General features: G+C 45.4%; 1 non-coding gene across 1 annotated transcript; it reads right to left on the bottom strand.

Annotated features, from left to right (window-relative positions):
- Window positions 1-7322: 7322 nt before the first annotated feature.
- On the bottom strand, window positions 7323-7486 carry LOC132413991 (U1 spliceosomal RNA). The gene has a single exon (XR_009516872.1). It is a non-coding gene; the product is annotated as a U1 spliceosomal RNA (small nuclear RNA).
- Between the last annotated feature and the right edge of the window lie 4219 nt (window positions 7487-11705).

The following is an 11705-nucleotide window of genomic DNA, read 5'->3' as shown; positions in this document are numbered from 1 at the left end:
GGGTACTTACTTCCTTGAGGAAAGACTTGAGGATAGCAGGTGGCATCCTATCAAAGTACTGATCACAGAAAAAATATAACCAGAACAAGCAAAAACATCTTTTTTAAATTTTAAGGCAATATATTCAATGTTTGGTCTACAAAAACCATGCAGCTTTTCCCATCTTTACGTTTTGCCCAAAACATAATAACAGGGCTTCCCTGGTGGCGCAGTGGTTGAGAGTCCGCCTGCCGATGCAGGGGACACGGGTTCGTGCCCCGGTCCAGGAAGATCCCACATGCCGTGGAGCGGCTGGGCCCGTGAGCCATGGCCGCTGAGCCTGCGCATCTGGAGCCTGTGCTCCGCAACGGGAGAGGCCGCAACAGTGAAAGGCCCGCGTACCACAAAATAACAAAACAAAACAAACAAACAAAAAAACATAATAACAACTTGGTCACAGGGACGAAATCTTGTATTTACTTTTATCTCTGCAGTTAGCCTGATGGTTGGTATGTAGACAGTTAAACCCAACTTCAACAGCTTAAAATGCAGCACTGGCCAGGGCACAGTAAAAGAATTGGATGTAAACACTGGCAAAGGTGAAACAAACAGACTACTTGCTTGACTAAAATATCGGAGAAGGGAGAAGCATGTGTCAAAGATGATTACTGTAGACCAGCTCAGCAATGGAGAGAGACAGAGAGAGATTGATTTGTCAAGAATGGCCTGCATTTTGGCGGTAGGAAAACCAGTTCAGGAGTTTGAGATGGCTACACAGAGAGGGGAATGTCCGATATTCTCCTCATAGTATGATTATAAAGTCCAAAAGACATGGTAGCGCACCTTCCAGCAAGTTAAACACACAGCTTTGCCCCCAGTTGGGATTCTTACAGTGATCCTGGAGTTTAGGGATAGTTAAATGCCTGAGGCCAGCAGTGTGTTCTCTTGCAAACTTCCCAGAACTTTGGCACTGGTTCCTCCAGTACCAAAGGCTGGGGTCACTGCTGTCACAGAGCTGTGGGCGCCATTGCAGAGACAGATAATGTAGAGACAGGGTGCAGGGAACCCAAGGCTCACTTAGCCGAGTAAACGTTCCAGCTACATTGACTCAAGGATAAAGTCAGAGCATGGAAACTTGGCAACAGTCCCCGGCCTGACCCCCATTTGTAAAATCAATGGAGCCTACCTGCTCCAAGTTTCATCAGTGAGAGGCCTGCGTACCGCAAAAAAAAAAAAAAAAGTCTTGTTTCATCAAAATATTATGGCTAAGTCATCCTTACCTTTGAATTCTGAAAGGGAACACAAACTAGATCTTGCTGGAGTAACCTCTTTTTTTACTGAGGTTTATTGGACATTCTGACTCAATTTGGTTCCAAATTCCAAGTGGGATGAGCACCAGGGCAAAGTATAGGCTCTGTAGCTCAGACAGTGAATGCTTGGCCCAGACAAAAGCCTAACTATTCAGATCCCAGGGTACAGTCACAGGTCATGGTACTATTCAATATATTCCTCTCCTAGCAAGCTTTTTTTTAAAAATAAATTTATTTATTTTATTGATTTATTTTGGCTGCTTTGGGTCTTCGTTGCTGTGCGTGCGCTTTCTCTAGTTGCGGTGAGCGGGGCCTACTCTTCATTGAGGCTCTCGGGCTCATGGTGGTGGCTTTTCTTGTTGCCGAGCACGGGCTCTAGGTGCGTGGGCTTCAGTAGTTGTGGCACACGGGCTCAGTAGTTGTGGCTCACGGGTTCTAGAGCGCAGGCTCAGTAGTTGTGGCGCACGGGCTTAGTTGCTCTGTGGCATGTGGGATCTTCCCGTACCAGGGATCGAACCCGGGCCCACTGCATTGGCAGGTGGATTCTTAACCACTGTGCCACCGGGGACGTGCCCCCTAGCAAGGTTTTGATGCCTGTAATTTAAAGTCAGTCCTTCTTCCCTAATGAGCACAACACAGTAAACACTTTTTATTTTTTTAAGTTTATTGAGCTGTGATAAAAATAAGAAATGAATGTCATGGAGCATTAGTATTTGTAAGCTGTGACTTTACTGCAATACATTTGCCTGAGTCCAGCGAACGAAAATAACGTGAAGTATAGCCAAACTTTTCAGAAAGTAAAATTATCTAAGGCCCAGTACACTGCAGGTGGTATGGATTCAGTGAACATATGTTAATTCTATTAAGTTGTTTTTGTTTGTTCTTAACTTTCCTTATAGCAATAAATATTTTGATAGATGAATAGTCCCTTTAAAATCAATTTTGTTAGATATTTAAAAAAAATAAAAAATAAATAAAGTCAGTCCTTGTTTTTCTCAATGCAGTTTGAAGTCCAGGTTAATGAATATGTCATATTATGCTGACTGCTAATGTGGGATATGTAACAACGGAGATAGGAACTGGCTTGAAGTTTTCCTATGACTCTAAAAAATGCCCAAGTGATCTGACTAGAAAAGAGAAATTGGAGCACTCCTCTCAGGCAGGGATCCTGGGGCCTGTGCTGCTCCTAGGTGGTTAGGACTTGATTTTAGTAGCAGCACCTGGAGTCAAGGATGTTCCAAGAGGCAGTATCTGGAAGGAAACTGAAAGAGAAAGATAGACAGTGCCACCCAGGATATCAATCAAAGGGAGTAGGAGAAAAGCAGAAAGTGCAGGTCCAGGATGAGGTCAGAAACATTCAGAAGCAGGCTCAAATGAGAGAGTTCAGGGACTTCCCTGGCGGTCCAGTGGTTAAGACTCCAAAAAAAAAAAGAGAGAGAGAGAAAGAGGGTTCAAAATGGAGACTGAGGTCAGAGCCTATGGGGATCCCAGAGCCTTTTTGGTATATTTTGTAGCTGCCAAATTTAAGTAAAAAAAAGAAAAGGCTAACTACTCCGCAACAACCTTGCTACAGAATTTTAATGACAGCTGATTTCAGATGGAATTCTGCCACAAGGAGAGTCAGCTATTAGCAAATATTTATGAGCAGGCAAGCATAAAAACAGTTCACATAACCTGTTCTGTAAACTCCATAAAGTCCCAGCTCCCTGTCCTTATATATGCTGTAACTACACCTTAGGAAAGGTTGACCTGAGACAGTTACAGCAATCTAGAGATAATAAGTAGTTAACCCAGTGGCAATCAAAATTCTCTGCAATCATGGCTGGACACGCAAGACCATTTCAGAAAGGTGCCTTGGGATCCAGGCCAAATGAAGAGAGAGGGAAGTCTTTCGAAGTTATGTCTACCTTGTTTTACATGATGCTGTCTAAAATATTTTAATCTATTCTTGTAGTTTGAGTACCACTGAGTCACCAGCGAGGATCCACTTCTACACCCAGGATGCCAGTTATGAGCTATTCATTTCACCAGTGAAAACCCACTAGTTCCCACCGGATTTGTTTGTTTACAAGAGCTATTAGCAGTTGGTGTCTACACTGCAGTAGCGCTGTGCAACACGGCTTATCATTTAGGTCTTCACTTATCTATAGTCTCTACAGAGATGCCACTCTCCCAGCCCTGATCTGTTGCGAGGTGAACTGTGCCCCCATTCCCCCCCAAAATATATTGAAGTCTGAACACCAATATTCCCACCTGTGAACGTGATCTTATTTGGAAATAGTGTCTTTGCAGATGTAATCAAGTTAAGATAAGGTCATACTTGGGAATTCCCTGGAGGTCCAAAGGTTAGGACTCGGGGCTTTTACTGGGGTGGCCGGGGTTCAATCCCTGGTCAGGGAACTAAGATCCTACAAGCCGTGTGGCATGGCCAATAATAATAATAATAATAATAATAATAATAATAATAATGAGGTCATACTTGATTAGGGTGGGCCCTAAATTCAATGACTGGTGTCCTTAAAAGGAAAGATTCTAAGTGCTGTATTTATTTCAGAGCTCTCCCTATTATCTGAAGTTATTGGGTTTTGGGTTTTTTTTTTTTTCACTTGTTTGTATGTCATCCTCTACTAAGCTGGAATAGACACTATTTATCTGTTCTTGTTTTTTTTTTTTTTTCTGTATTCCTCCATGTCTTTAAGAGTGCTTGGTACATGGTAGATGCCCAGCAAATATTTCTGAAATCAATGAATGAATATGGCTCTAGCTGCCTAGGGTTGTTGTAATAAAGCACCACGAGCTGGGTGTGCAGCGACCATCCGTATAAGAAATGTATTCGTTCATAGTTCTGGAAGCGAGAAGCAGCAGCAGTTCGCAGCATGGGAGGCAGGGCGTGGGGGAGAAATATAGACAGAGATGCGCCCTCTAGGAGGAAGCAGAACCACCAAGTGAAAAAGAAATCTGGTCCAGGTGATGATGGGGTGCAACTGGAAGAAAGTCTATATTGAGGAGGTCAGGACCCTGGGCCGGTTAGACCTAATCTAGTGCAACTGATGTAGAGAATTTGCAGCCCCATAGCTCACGCACATGGTTAAGTGCCCTTGATCGGAATCAACTCTGGAACGGAATGCATGACCTTGAATAAGGCATTCGGTAAGTCCCAGGGATGGCGCGGCTGGCACAAATCCAGAAGGTGTCTATTCCACTGAGGACAAATTGTTGCCCCGGCTACAGTGGAGGGGCCCGTGGCATCAACATGCCATCTGATGGCTGGGCAGGCTTCGTGTACCCAAGGCGTGGCGCCATATTAGGGTATCAGGGTTGGGTGCTGCTGTTGTGGGCAAGCTGGACGCTCGGCAGTGACAGCAGCCAGGCTAACTTGGAGAGAAGGGATCTGTATTACTGAGTCCAGGCAGGTTTCCATCCCTAGCACCTTTGCCACTTTGTGCATGAACTCATTGGGCAGGTCTCAAAGAGGCTGAGCAAAGAGCTGTCGTAGAGTGGGAATACCCAATTTGAAAACATCTTCAGCAGGGAGGGACTTCCAGTGGGCATTCACACAGGATGAAAATATTGTCTCACTGCGATGCCAAAAGATACATCCATCCGTGCATGTATCTCTTCCCTAGAACTTGTTACAAATCTTCCAACCATTAATTCCTATCATCTGGCTAAAATGTTAGCTATGATAGATGATAGATAGATAGATAGACAGATAGACAGGAGGGAGGGAGGGAGGAAGGGAGGAAGGAAGGGGGGGAAAGGGACATAAACCTTCAAGTCTGTTCATATTTCTCAGGCCATGCCTTCTAGGCAAAGTGGGTAATGATGTGCACGTACGACTCAAAATTTTGCTGACAGGGAATATTTCACATCAGCTTATTCAGTGCTGTCCCTGAGTGTGGCTGATACACCACAGCAGCTCACGTCTCCCTGAGATAAGCACTTAGTGCAAAGCCTGCTACTTCCTACTCTACAGGTCCTATCGGCATGATGTTATCAATGTAGTGGACCAGACTGATACCCTGTGTAATAAGGAGATGATAAAGTCACTGCAGACCAAATTGTGACAAAACGCCTTCTGTCACTTTATGTCATTCATTCTACATCAGGATAACATCCAACAGCCTATTATGTTCCCTGTTTACTGGGTGAGAGGAAAGAAACTGTCAGCTCAAGAGCTACATATCGGGTACCGGGTGCTGTGTTAATTTTCTCTAGGAAAGAATTCTACCTAGAACAGCAGCTGTTAATAGAGTTAACATCTGACTAAGTTTATAATAATCCACTTGTTTTATTCTAGATCCGTGTGACTTCTGCACTGTGTAAACCAGAGGAGTGACAAGATTTGCCACCTATAGAAGAGTTATTAGTTATCCAATGTCTGTCCTTCTCTTATTCTGCGATAACAGAACCTTGTTGGCAGCTTGGCACATGGTCCTTCCAGGTAAGAGCGGCCGTGGGACTAAATTCTGGCTGATGGAACGTAGGTGGAGGAGTTTTGTGCTTATATTTAAGGGTGTTGGTTGGGGGTCTTATCCTTCCCTTCTTTATTCCTGCTGCCTAGAATGAGAATGTAATCAGTGGTCCTCCTGCAGCTACAAAGCCATAGGAGTGGATGAGATCACCTTGGGGGTCAGTACAGTTGATGGAAAGTAAAATTCCATTAGTAGGAAGATGGAAAGAAATCAGAAGAGGAGACTAACTATAAGGTAGGAGGAGAATCAAAAGAGAGTTATGCCCTAGAGAGCAAGAGAAGAAAGTGATTTAAAGACAGCTGTTTAACAATATTACATAATACTTATAGGTTGAGTAAAACGTGGAATGAGAAATGATTATTGAATTCAGCAACACGAAGGCTCCTGGTGAATTTTGGGCTTGTCTAATGTCTTCTTGTGATTAAATTCAGGTATGCATTTTTGGCAAGAATAACACAGAAATGATGTTGTGTCCTTCCAGAGAAAAAAACTAACAGGAGATGAAATAAAATTCATATTTTATGGCAAAACAAGAAAAATTTAACTTTTCTCTCTTTGTTTGGGCCTCCTCCCTGCCCTTTAGTGTGTATTGTGCACCTGCATTGACCAGACCTCCTTAGGAGATAACATTCCTTCTTAACCTTGTAAAGAGTCAGGATGACCCATTACTTGATAACTCCTCAGGAGATAACCTGCCTTCTTCATCTTGTAAGGTGCCAGATGTCCCACTACTTACTTTGTACCTGCAGATCTGGACTGTGGAACTGTCAATACGTCATTTGACAAATTACCCTTTGTCTCAAAAACATATATAACTGTGCTTTGATCTCTAACGGGGCAGAACAGTCCTCAGAGCTTTCTAAAAGACTGTGTTCCGGGGTTATAATCCTCGGGTTGGCACCAATAAAATTTTCCATTTCTTTCTTAGGTTGACTATTGATCTATTTTTCATCGACATGTACATAGATAGAGATACATACATACCTGTATAAGGGAGATTTATTACGAGGAATTGGCTTACGTGGTTATGAGGGCTGAGAAGTTTCACAATCTGCCGTCTGAAAACTGGAGACCCAAGAGAGCCAGTGGTGTAATTCAGTCCAAGTCCGAAGAAGGCCTGAGTACCAAGGGAGGCAAAGATGTAAATCCCAGTCCAAGGGCAGGAGAAGATGAGATGAGATGTCCACTCAAGCGGTGAGACAGGAAAAAAAGGACTGAATTCCTCTGTCTTCCTCCCTGCTTCTATTCAGGCCCTTAACAGGTTGGGGGGTGGCAACCCACACTGGGGAGGGCAATCTACTTTAAAGAGTCCACTGATTCAAAGGCTAATCATCTTCACAGACTCACCCAGAAACAATGGTGAATCTGGGCACTCTGCAGACAGTCAAGCTGACATCATATTAGGAGACCCATGATGTAGATATGTTTCGGCATTGGTGATATTAACTCGATCACAGGTTTCTCCACTGTGAATTTACTATTTCCCTTCCAGCTTACTAGGGGTTTTGTGGCGATATAACTTTGAGTCTATGCCAATATCCTGTTTCTTTTTTTTTTCCAGGGAAAAGCACGAACGCAGTCCCCCACTACCACAAATTATGCGGTCGCATTTCCCATATTTGGGGAAATCTCAGGGGTCAGCACATCCAGAGTGCAACGGATGAGGCTCGTCCTGGGAAAACCACCTTTGTGATCATCGTATCTCCCCTGCCAGGTAAGTATGCAATATCTTGTTTCTCATCATATTTTTGCCTAGTAATTTTGGCATTTATTTTTACCTGTAACTATTACCACTATGATGTTTACCACATGGTAATTTTTAACATTTCTGCTAACCCATCTACGTTTATTAATTGGAATTTACTCTAGAAGAGTCTTCTGCTCACTTCTAAGTGAGAATGGGTAGGACAGGGTCTTGGCTGTTGGCTCTGTGGTTTGTGGTGATGATTCATGGTCACCTTTGTCCAGCAGAAATATTGGGAGGTGGATGGAAAGGCACCAGCCTTCTGACCGTGAAGAAAAGAATTGACAGTTTTTCATACTGTTTTCCAAATTTTATGTGATTACATTGTCATTAATTTAATAATAACACTTTCACAGTAAAATAGACCATAACATGACTGGTTATCTTCTGGGTGACTATATTCATTAAGTCAGAAAGAAAAGAGTGTGGGTAGGGTAGAAATGACGTGAAAATTTCTCATTCAATTTCCTCTGCATGTGAGAAGCAGAGAAAGGACAGACTTCTCAAGCTCAGCCTGAATGATATGATGACCTTTATGAACCCTGGTAGCTATAGATCATCTAACAAAGCCTTTTGATGGACTTGGCTGGAGGCTCAGGAGATGCTTTTGACTCAAGAAAAATACCTTGATTTGGAAGGGGTTTTGGTTTCTAATTTTTCTTTATAGGGGCAGAAAACACAACCTTTCCTCTCCTGCAGAAAACTGCACTCTGTAGGTACAGAAATAAGGGCAGGATCTTTTATCCGATGAATTCCAACTGTTTTAAGGTTGGGAACTCACAATCCTTCCTTACAGGCAGGCATGGGATAGAGAACTATGAGTCTTTGTGTAAAAACCAAGGGAAGGAGGGCACAATTACAATAAGAAAGAACAAGCTGGCCTCTGCAGACAGGTGGGCTGATGGCTGGGACATCGGACAGTTGCAGCCCTCACTGCTAAGGTTTGCTGCCAGTGACTCATGCAAGTTCATACCAGAGCCCTCTCTCCACTGCCCTCACTTCTCAGGGTTTGCTCTCCAAATCCCTAGACCTCCCTTATTCCAAACTAAGCCTGTAAACACACTGCCTTGCTGATCTTCAATCATTTCCTTGATCAGACTTTGACCCTGCTCGAGCCTTGCATCAACAAACGACAAAGGAGTGAACATGAAATTTATACTTCACGTGTTATCCTTTTGCCATCTGACCATGAGTATTCCCAACACCAGATTCTTTTTTCAGAGCGGGTAGAATGTTGAAGGAGGGCAGCGGAGGGAGGACTGAGGACTGGACTGTCCTGATGGGTCTGTCCACCCAAATACTGTTGAGTTCATCTCCTTGAATCTCTAATCCCATCTGCTTATCTCAGCTCCAGCTCTACCACTCAAGCCCAGTGAAGAGTATTTCTCTCCTGGAAGACAGTCATACTGGCCAGAGAAGCCCTGCATTCACTCCAGCCCAGTGGTTCTCAGCTGGGAATTCGGCTCCCCCAGAGGACATCTGGTAATGTCTGGATACATTGTCAGTTGTTACAACTAAGTGGGGGGGAGGCAGGGGCAGTGACTACTGCCATCTAGTGTGTAGAGGTCGAGGACACTGCTACGCATCTTGCAATGTACAGGACAGCTCCCACCACTGACAGAGAATTATCTGGTCCAAAATGTCGATGGTGCTGAGGTTGAGAAAGCCTGCTTCCAGTCCCCCTGCAATACCTCGAATACATAACCATGCTCTATTTTTTTTAAAAAATTAATTAATTAATTATTTTTGGCTGTGTTGGGTCTTTGTTGTTGCACGCGGGCTTTCTCTAGTTGCGGCGAGCAGAGGCTACTCTTAGTTGCGGTGCGCAGGCTTCTCATTGCAGTAGCTTCTCTTGTTGCGAAGCACGGGCTCTAGGGCACAGGCTCAGTAGTTGTGGCGCATGGGCTTAGTTGCTTCGCAGCACGTGGGATCTTCCCAGACCAGGGATCCAACCCATGTCCCCAGCATTAGCAGGCGGATTCCTAAGCACTGCGCCACCAGGGAAACCCCCATGCTCTTTCTTTAAAGAGCAACTTGTATCATGTCACTGCATTGCTTAAAACCTTTTACTCTTTCCCATTTTTCCTAGTATGAAGATTAAACAGAAAATCCTCAGCTCCTTGAACCTGCATGACCTGGCAGCCACCCTCCATCTTTTCTTGTATTCTGTGCAGTAACCAGCCTAACTTTATTCCTGTTTTTCTAGAAAGCATCATACTTCCTCCTCCCTCACAGGATCTTGGCATATGTTTTTCCCTCTTATAAATCACTTTCCTCCCTCTTACCAGCCTCTCACTCTTGGGCAAACTCACTGCTGCCTTCTAATCCTTTAGGAGACCTCAGCTCACAGCTTACCCCATCAGACTCCCTCTCTGACCACCAAACTGTAAGCAGCCTGAGATGAAAGGCCACGTGGAGAGAGAAACCAGTCCATCCCAGCTCTTCCAGCCATCCCAGCTCAGCCCTGCGATGGAAGTGAGGCCCGTCTTGGACACCCAGCGCTAGCTGAGCCTCCAGCTGGGCCTGTGAGTGAGCCCAGGGAGGCCAGCAACAGCACCGCCTAATCAGCCCTCACAACTGTACTAAGCCATGAATAAATGACCGCTGTTTTAAGCCACTTATGTCTCGGGTGGGTTATGTAGTGACAGACAGCAGATTCATTCTCACTGGCGTGCTTGAGCCTTGCACTAAGAGCTCCCTGATACTGTGCGGAATTTCCCCTCACCTCCTGGCTCTGTCACCCTCCACAGGACTGTCGCTCAAGACCTGAGTTTCTGGGTCACGGTCCACTTGACAGGATGATACTCTCTCCCCAGTAGGTCAGTGAGTAGAAGAGAGGAGACTGGGTCCCCTTTCCCATCTCACCACCCTGTCCCATCAGCCTCCCTAGAACTGCAGCACTGCACTGGGAGGGATATTCTAATTCAGTTAACTCAAGGGCCGGAATAAACTCAAAAGGGAATTTATTTCAGTGCAGAAGGAAATGGCTTAAGTTTTTGACAACTTGTCTTTTCCCAGATTCTAAAAGGGAAATCACTTAAAGAACTGGGCCTTTTGCAAAAAGGTCCCTTCGTGGGAACTCCCCAGGGTCCACACCATTCCTCTTGCCCCTGGTTTTTTTATTGAGGGCCCTTGTTCAACTCTCACGTGAATCTCTACCCATCACCTTCAGGAGACCCGTCCTCGTAGGAAAACCTCATCCCCAGGAGGGTCTCATCACCTGCGTCAGGCTCCATTCCCCTGGCCAGTCGCCAAGTCTCAAGTCTAAATCACTCCGTTTAGAGTGACAGGGGCGTTTGCTGGGGCTCAGGTCAGTAGGGTGGGGCGTCTGAAGGAGAAAACACTTGATGCTGCTGGCTCCTGGGTCTCGTGTGAGCCTGGGTCTCCCAGACAACGGATTTTCTTCCAGGATCCCACCTGAGAGGTTCCTGAGCGTCTGTTTCTTTAAGCCTCTGACCTGATAGAACAAGAAGGTCTATAAACCTCACCTGGCTTCTATCAGGAGGGGAGGCACAAGTTTCCAAGAGTAAATAATCACTTTTCAAGGGAACGATGCAGACTGCACTCACATCTAAGAAACCAATAATTTTCTTAGCTAGCTCACTGCTTCTCCCTTAGGAGATGTCACATACCTTTATTGCGCAGAAGAGGGTTTGATTTCTTCCTGTTCTGTTACCGACCCTCCCGAGTCAGACCCCAACAGGAGTCCTTCCGCCTGGTGCCCATAGAAGGATCCCAAGTTCAGATGAGAAGCAAAGGAAAGCTTTAGTCTTTGATCAGAGAAGACAGAAGGGAGAGGTGAGAGCTTACGCTCTGGCATACACGCCCCCGGAAAGCACTCGCCTGGCTGCTTTATTGGTTCCTGTGAGCGGGGAGGGGGGCGGAGTTTTGGTGTGTCGGGCGCAGCTGTGCTCCAGATTGCGGGGCCGGGTGCAGCGTCTCTGCACACGGCCCCCTCACCGCCATCTTGAATCACGGTGATGGGTGCAGCTTCTTTGGGTGCAGGCCCGCTGGGCTGCGGTGTTGGCGCAGCCGTTTCACAGCCGGGCCTCTGTTCCGAAAGGCTGGGTGCGAGCTGGACTAAGCACAAAGGAAAAGAAAAAAGGTAAGATTTTATTTTACGACCCAGATTCTGTGTTTCCTCCCCAGGACTTGTTGATGGGCTTTGCCGGCGACACGTCCCTCCTCTGGCTTCCG

The sequence above is a fragment of the Delphinus delphis genome, chromosome 18, assembly GCF_949987515.2.
Source record: "Delphinus delphis chromosome 18, mDelDel1.2, whole genome shotgun sequence".
NCBI classification, from domain to species: Eukaryota; Metazoa; Chordata; class Mammalia; order Artiodactyla; family Delphinidae; genus Delphinus; species Delphinus delphis.
Note: the sequence above shows the minus strand (reverse complement) of the source record. Positions and strands in the feature narration are given on the sequence as shown.